At 41.4% G+C, this 8,368-nt stretch overlaps 1 long non-coding RNA gene across 1 annotated transcript; it reads left to right on the plus strand.

Annotated features, from left to right (window-relative positions):
* Positions 1–2,711: 2,711 nt before the first annotated feature.
* LOC129685584 (uncharacterized) lies at positions 2,712–5,598 on the plus strand. The gene is made up of 3 exons (XR_008721511.1): positions 2,712–2,900; positions 3,869–4,252; positions 5,369–5,598. It is a non-coding gene; the product is annotated as an uncharacterized LOC129685584 (long non-coding RNA).
* The last annotated feature ends 2,770 nt before the right edge of the window (positions 5,599–8,368 follow it).

The raw sequence follows: 8,368 nt of genomic DNA on the forward strand, positions 1-8,368 counted from the left end.
CATACATACATACATACATACATACATACATACATACATACATACATACATACCATACATAGATAGATGCAGATATACCCCTGGCTCTACACAATCTGCTGTGCAGAGCTTTTCTGAAACCTTCCATGGAATGAGATGAGCTCTGCTCCTGGCTGAACTGTTCCTGGCTGAACACCAAGATGAGTTCTGCTCCTGGCTGAACTGTAAGGGAAAGGAAGGGAAGCAGGGCAGACCTGCAGGTGTTCTTTCCTTCCTCACACTGCACAGGCTGCACACAAAACAAGCAGCACTAAACGGGGACCCTCTGGAGCTGCGTGTTTGTCCCCATATGTCATGGTCTATGTGGCCCTTTTGCTATGTCTCTGCCACATCCTAAGCCTCTAGTTGCAGTTTTCCCTTTTCCTTTGGTTTTCTGTTCTTTTGAACTTAGGAAATGTCAGTGGTTTGTCTCAAGAATCTTTGGGCAGGGACACGACTTTTTATTTTATTTTATTTTATTTTTCTCCTTACAGTCAGAGCAGGAAAGGGCCATTCAGCTTATCTTGCTCATTTCCTGAAATCCAAACAACTTTCAGAAAACTACCTCACACCCTATCCATTCAAATATGTCTCTGCCCTTGGAGCCATTTCTACTTGACAAAAAAAAAAATGTTTGGAACTTGCTTTGAAAAGCCTCCACATAGTTTGACAAATAACTTAGAAAGTCTAATGCAAAAATTAGTGTGGTTAGTTCTCCTCTATGGAAATGATTTAGAAAAAAAAAAAAAAGCTTTCTTTCTTCATAGACTAGCACCCCAATTGGCTGTCGCTGTCGTCAGTCCCCAGTGGACTGAGGGCTGATATGTTCAAACTCTGCCCCAGAGTCTGTGTATCTACTGAGGTGTGTGTGGGGGGGAGGGTGTCTGCTTCTTCTCACAGCTCCCCTTGTCCTAGCTGAGAAATGCGCTTTGAGATTGGTGTGTGATAGAAATGAAAGATTTTTGAAGAAATCTACTTTTCCTCAATCAGATCAACTGCATTTTAAAAATCATTGAAAGAACATTGGGGTTCTTGGATGCAAAAGAAAAAAAAGGAAGAATTCTAATGCAAACCTGTCTTTAAAAAAGAAAAGCGGTCACCAGGCAGATAAGTTGTCTGTACAAACCAAGTACATTTCCAAACAATGTGCGTGCCTCAGTCAATGATCTATACCCCTTCTACAATGTTCTTCCAGCTTTCATGGGCAGCATGGAACTGTCAATGGAGACACACCATCAGGGCCAAGGTTCAGGAAGTGGGCATGAGCAACTTTCTCACTTGACATAACACTGAGATGTTCCGTCAGACTTGACAATGTACCTAGCGTGGTCTTGGGAACGTGACAGTGGTGTGCGTTTATCGAGTCTGGTCATTACGACTGCTATGATGTCCAGAGGCCTGCCAGGACTGCTCTGCCCAGTTGGTGCCATCAGGAATCTGTTCCTTGTTATCAGCTGAGGCTGTGGATGAGGATGTATTCATCCATCAGCCCTCACTGCTCGTATGGAAACCCTTAGCCAACACTCATCAGAGGAGCCAGCCTTGGAGTATGGGAAAGTTCCACTATCAAACCACTGGATTTGTAGTCATATTTCATTGTCAGAGTTAAAAATAAAACCCAGCCACCCCAAATCATGACATCTCATTCTTTTTAGTAGAAAATGATTATTTTCTATTTTTGAATAAATTCCAGTGGCATTTTACTTACTAGGATGCTTTGATAAAAACTTAATGAAAGAGCCATCAAGGCCATTGTTTTTAACCCTTTAAGCAGCTTGTTTATTTATTTACCTATTTTTGCCTTAGTTGTGGTGGTTTTTTTTTATTAAAAATAGATTTTTTTCTCACATAATATATCCTGATTACAGTTTTTCCTCCTTCTACTTCTCCCAGTTCCTTCCCACCTCCCCTCCCATCCAGATCCACCCCTTCTGTCTCTTATTAAAAAAAAAAAGTCTTCTAAGAGATAATAATACAATATATAAAATACAACATATATATTATATATAACAATATATATAAAATATAATAAGAAAAACAAAAACCATCATATCAGGGTTGGACAAGACAAGCAAAGAGAAGGAAAAGAACACAAGGGAAGGCATAAGAAGCAGAGACTCACTCATTCATACACTCAGGAATCCCATGAAGACACTAAACTGGAAGCCATAATACATACACAGAGGACCTGGGGCAGACCCATGCAGGCTCTGTGCGGGCTGCCTGTCTCTACGAGTTCATAAGAGCTTTGTCCATGTTGATTTAGACAGCCTTGTTTTCTTGGTGTCCTCCATCCCCTCTATCTCTTACATGAAGCTTCTCTGATTATAGCTGAGCAAGGCACTGATCTATGAGCATAGCAGATAGTCATTAAGAATCATTTTATTAAAAAAAAAGGAATCATTTTATTGTTATTTAAAAAAAAATAAAGAACAGTAGTATTTGGTTTTACCTAAGTCCCTGGACTATCTCGCTTCTGGTTTTTAGTCACCCTGGCAGTGTGGCATGGGTTACATCGTGGAGTGGGACTGATGTCAAATCAAATATTGGTTGGTTACTCTACAAGCTCTGTGCAACTACTACCCTAGCGTACCTTGCAGGCAGGATACCACTGTAGATCAAAGAGTTTGTGGCTGAGTTGGTGTTTACATTTTTATTTGGGTAGCTTGCAGAAGTCCTTCCTGTCCCAAAGATGCTAGAATGTAGGGGAGAAGGCTCCAGCTTCTTGACTTCTCTGTGTTTAATGAGTTGTATTAGTGTTGTCTTCAGAAACAGGTCCTTGCTGCCAGTTCGTGGAGAGCAACCTATAGTCTTGACAACAACCTGGGGATTCTCATGGGACCTCTTTGGTCAACAACTTGATTAGATGTAATCTAATCCTGGTAAGTGGCAGCTTTATTTGGTGGTTAAAAAAAAAAGAAAGAAAAATGGCTAGTTGGAACTAGTAAGAACTCTGTCGTCCTTATTATTTGGCTATTTTCTTTAGATTGCCTTCATGTCTGTGTATATTTTAGGAAACTCTGACTGTGGTATGTTTCCATATTACCCTTCAGATAACCCTTAATATTCTTTCTCTCATCTCCTTGCCCTTGATCCTCCCATACCAGGTCCTTCTGTCCGTTAATAACTATATATTCTATTTCCCTTTACTAGTATCTTACTCTGTACCCAACCCCTGTGGTTCTTTGATCGTAGCTTGGTCATCATTGACTTCACAGCTAATATCCTCATATAAGTTAAAACATACTGTACTTGTCTTTCTGAGTCTGGGATACCTCAGTCAGGATGATTTTTTTTTTCTACTACCGTCTATTTACCTGATGGCTCACTGATAAAGGCTCTGACCACAGCTTGTTTACTTATTTCTTGGTGCTGAGGCTTAAACTCAGTCTCATGCTAAGTACGTGTTTTACCACTGACCTGCACCCCCCAGTTCAGCACATTTTTTTTTTAAATTTTAACCATTTGGGTTATATCTTCCCCCTGAAGGAACCCTTAGTTGTCTTAGAAAGTAAAGTTTTTAAACAGTGATAGAAATCTAAAACAGCTGGACAGAATGATTAATGCCTATAGTGGGAGGCTAAAGCAGGAAGATAAAACAATTCTAGGCCATAGAGGCTTCATTCCTACTGGCTAGAGTAATGGTTTTGGAAAGTACTAAGAACAGAGGAGAAAAGTGAGTGTCAGTCTGACGCAGGAAGAAACAAGGCGAACTACAATAATGACTGGCTTGGCAAGATCCGCTCACTGGCGCGACGGTGGCGCAAATGTTAGAGCAACCAAACACTTTCTGCTAATTGGCTATGATACTAAACTGACTTCTAATGACTTCTTGTTATAACCTTGTCAGAGAAGCTTCTTGCAGAAAATGGCAGTTAATATGGAGACAAACAATCAACATACAGAGAAGAAGAGACCGCAGAGTGCTCAACACTAAATGGACCGTCTATAGCACACTCTTCTCCCCGAGGCCCAGCAAGCATCACAGAAGAGGAAGTGGAAAGATCGGCAGAACCATAGGCAATGGATGACCACAACAACGACATCAACAAAACGTTTTCTGGACGCAACTGAGTTGCTATGAGTTGTCCACATGAACTCCTAGCAGTTTCAGCAGCATGTTCAAGGCCTACACGAGTTCAAGCCAGGAAAAATCCCATAATGGAGGAGAGGTAGATCCAGAGTCACACCCTTGGCTGAAGAGCTACCAGCAATTGATATCTGTCGAGAGAAGGTGAGTCAGTTCTCTTTAAGGGTGTGACTCCTGGTAGGTCAGCCAAGCTCCAGAGCAGCTATCACACCCAAGAGTATCTGGACAGCACAAATTGGACTCCATGTGTTTAAAAAAAGAGGACATAAAATTGAGTTGGTGAGGATTGGGGGTTAGATCTGGGAGGAGGTGGGAAGGGAATGAATATGAGTAAAATATACTTATGAAAATTTCAAACAGTTAATTAAAATATTATAAAATTATAAATTATGAAAAAAATACAAATTAAAGAATCTCAGGTCAGGCTGGGGTACACAGCAAGTTTAAGGCCAACTCAGGTAACTTAGACCCCAAATAAACTTAAAAACAAGCTGGGAGATGGAGCTCAATGGTAGAGCTCTTACCTAGCATCCACAAAGCTCTGGATTCAATCCCCAACAATGAAAGAAAAAAATCCTGTTCATTTTTAATTCTACAGGCCATGTAAAACATGTGTGTGTGTTATGTATATATGTGGTTGTCTGTACACATATGTGTATGGAGACCAGAGGTCAATGTTGTCTGTTCTTTTCCTACCCTTCCTTCACCTTGCTTTTTGAGAAACAGTCTTTCACTAAACCTGGAGTTCAATGATTTGGTCAGGCTGACTACCCAGCAAGCTCCAGTGATCCTGTCTCTACCTGCCCAGCACTGTATTACAGGTGCACACTGCCAAACTTACCTTTTTACAAGGGTTCTGGAAATCCAAATTCAGGTCTTCCTGCGTCCTGCTGAAGTAGCAACCAGATTTCCAGTAGAGCCATTGCCTAGCCCCCTAAAATACATTTATATTGTTGTCCAATCATTACACTGCTCGTGAGTCAATTATATTTAACATGTGTTAACCCTGCCTTGATGTAAGAGCTGATTAATCTTAACATTAAATAACTTTGTATTGATAACTCCATACCATTGTTATACTGTCCAGTATGTTGTTCTGCTATAAAAATGTTTTTCAGTGGAGGAGTGAAATGTCTATGGATGTTTATCCAGTGTACTAAGGAACCTCACTCAAGATAATATTGTCTTACTACTCTTGTTCATTGTTGTTACTCATCTTCTCTCACCGGGATGTAAACAATAACTTTTCTCCACTTGCAGTGACATTCACTAGTTCCTGAACTGCTACCTGGACAGCCAATAGCTAAAGTTCAAGTCCAGCTGTATGAAACTCTGCGAGTACAGTCACAGATCCTCTGTGAATGCATTCCATGGTGTGCAGTGTGGTAAAACTGAAAAACATCCTTGCTCCTTCTGGGATCTTTGCCTTATACTGCAGTGAGTGACAGCTCTCTGACCTATAAATAAAGGATGACTCTTTTTCTTATTTATCTTGGTTGCCTTAAACTTCCCTTAACATCAAAAGGCAGAGCGCAATAGTAACATCTGCTAGCTTAGTCCCCACTGTGAAAGCAAAGGAGAAAATTCAATTAAGGAGACAGAAAATTTAAGCAAAACTCCCTGTTAGGTTACTATCATTTCCTGCCATCAAAATAAAAGACAGATTCTTTCTGTATTTACTCTTGGTTTGCCTTGCTCATAAAGTTATTATTTCCCTCCACATTTCAGGCAGAGAACTCTGGCCAGAACCTAAACCTTTTAGATCAACCAGAAACAGGCTCGGTTGGAGGAGACGGCAGGTGTGTGGGCATGCTTTCCACATGCCTTCTCCATTCTCTCTATCAGCATGTCCTAGACAGAGGAGGATTTCCTGGGAACATCTACCACTAGAGCTGTATTTTGGAGTTTCCATTAGGTCACTGGTTCTCATTGTGGGTAATTTGGCCAGCCAGGATATATTTGACAATGTCTGTAGACATTTGTGATTGTCACAAAAAAGTGTCACTAATGTAGTAAACAGCCTGCAGTCCATAGGCTAACCCTTCCACAAATCTCCACAATGTCCCCAGCTGCCAAGACTGCCAAGTCTAAGAAAACCCAGTTTTATGGTTGCAGAGAGCATTAGGAAGGAGAAATGGAAGCCAAGACAGGTACTGTGGAGAGAGCAAGGACCAGTCTCTATCAGTTGTGGCATAGATGCAAAAAGGTTCATGAAACGTCTGTGGGTAGCAAGAGTTCTTGAAAATGGATTCAGGAAGCCAGAGAGCTAGTGTTTATTTGAGTTTGACCCTACAAAATGTGAATTAGCCGGTAAGAAGTTGTGGTTGCTGAGGTAAGCTGACTAGAGCACTTGGGGGTATGTTTTTGTGTCTCCTCTGAATGTGTAATCAGTTTTTTTCTACCCCGAAGAGCAACTGAGATGATGACCTAACTATGGTGAGTTCTACAAATAATGAACTAGCCATGGATCTTCGAAGGAACATCCTGCTTTGGTTCATTGGTTTGAAACTGCATCTAAGGTTTATTGGCCCTACTCCTTCAGCTTTTGGATTTGTGGGGGGGGATGGGGGTGTGGCTAAATAATCAAAATTAAGCTTGTGACTTTTCACTTGAACAGTTCTTGCCAATGAAGTGTTGACTATAGTAAAATAGTCTCAAAAAATGCATTCAACAAGATGCCAATTATGCAAATTTTTAAAAAGACAAAAACATTCCTAAGCTTCAACTATGAATACTATAACTGGAGAAGAAACTACAAGCGTGGACTGGAAGGGTGCATATCTAACTCAACAGGGGATCTTCTAGGAAACAAGAAAATAAATAGGACTAAGAAGGGACTCAAAGAAGGCTCCAGTTTTATCAGAAAAACTTAGTTTTATTGGGGAAAAAAAAGTCTGGACTATAGATGATATGATGGTAACATTTGTCCTTCCTAAATATTGTTTGTACTGGGCTGAATAATGCCTCTCCCCACCCAAAATGTACATCCACTTTAACCTGTAAATGTGGCATTGTTTGGAAAAACAAATCTTTGCAGGTGGAATTAAGGATCTGCACCTGATGACATTGATCTGGCTCAGGGTGCATCCTAAGTCCCCTGATGAGCTTTCCCATAGCAGAATTCATTTCTGATTCTAAAATTCCAGAACTATTTATCACCCTCAAATCATGCCGATACAGCCTAGAGAACACGAAGCTCCCACTTAAGGCACACACTGAAGTCTGGCTGGCCCAGCAGCCCCGCTGACTCCGTCTTTCTTAGGCGGTTTACAGACCCAGTCTTGCTTGGCATCAGGGTGTGATCACAAAAGCTGCCTCCTGTTCCCTGAGCCTCTCTTGGGGACCTTGAGGGCCATGTGTTCCAGATGTCAAGGCTACAGGTAGATAAGAATTGTCTAAAGGGAGCAGTCTGCCCCTGCCTTTAACGAGCAAGAAGAATATTTTCCACTTTTAATTTATTTGTGTTGGCTTTTGGAGACAGGGCCTCATGAAGCTGAGACTGGCCTTGAACTTGCTGTGTAGTTGAAGCTGAACTCCTGATCCTTCTGCCTCCATCATGTTCACATGCAGGAAGTGTAGGTGTGCATCACCACCCACAGCAAGGGACCTTTCATTGTGCAATGAGACCGTGGGCTGTGTCTGCTCTGTGGCAAGCTCCTTCCTGACACATACAATGCCTAGAAGTAACTATCTCATCTCTAATCTACCTACCTCCCCTGGCACCAGCATTTTCAGATCTTGCAACCAAATTCTTCTATCACTGGGGCCCTGTCAGTTCTCCTCAGGATTATTAAGCTATTAGTCAGTGTGCATTAAAATCAAATCACAGCCTCTTCCACCGGGACCTCACAAACATTCCATAACCAAATAATAGTTTGCATCTCTCCTCTGACTCAGAAAAGGAAATCGCAGTACACCACATTTTGCTCAATTAGTGACAACAAAGCCACTTTCACTGAGGCTCGGGATGGCAAGTCTTGTAAAGCCACTCAGCTCTGCCCTCAGTTCCCTGTGGGTTTGTTTACTGACGCTTCAGAAAGGGGAAAGAACGCTTCAGCATGGCTCAGGTGTGGAGCTGTTTATTACTTGTAACTGATACGCTTTTCCTAGTCTTTTTTTCCCTTCTCCCTCTCTCTGTCTCTCTCTTCCTCATCTCTGTCTCCCTCCCTTCCTTCCTTTCCTTAGTGTTTTCTTTCTTTCTTTCTTTCTTTCTTTCTTTCTTTCTTTCTTTCTTTCTTTCTTTCTTTCTTTCTTTCTTTC

This window comes from Psammomys obesus, unplaced genomic scaffold (assembly GCF_907164565.1).
Source record: "Psammomys obesus unplaced genomic scaffold, mPsaObe1.curated_primary_1811, whole genome shotgun sequence".
NCBI classification, from domain to species: Eukaryota; Metazoa; Chordata; class Mammalia; order Rodentia; family Muridae; genus Psammomys; species Psammomys obesus.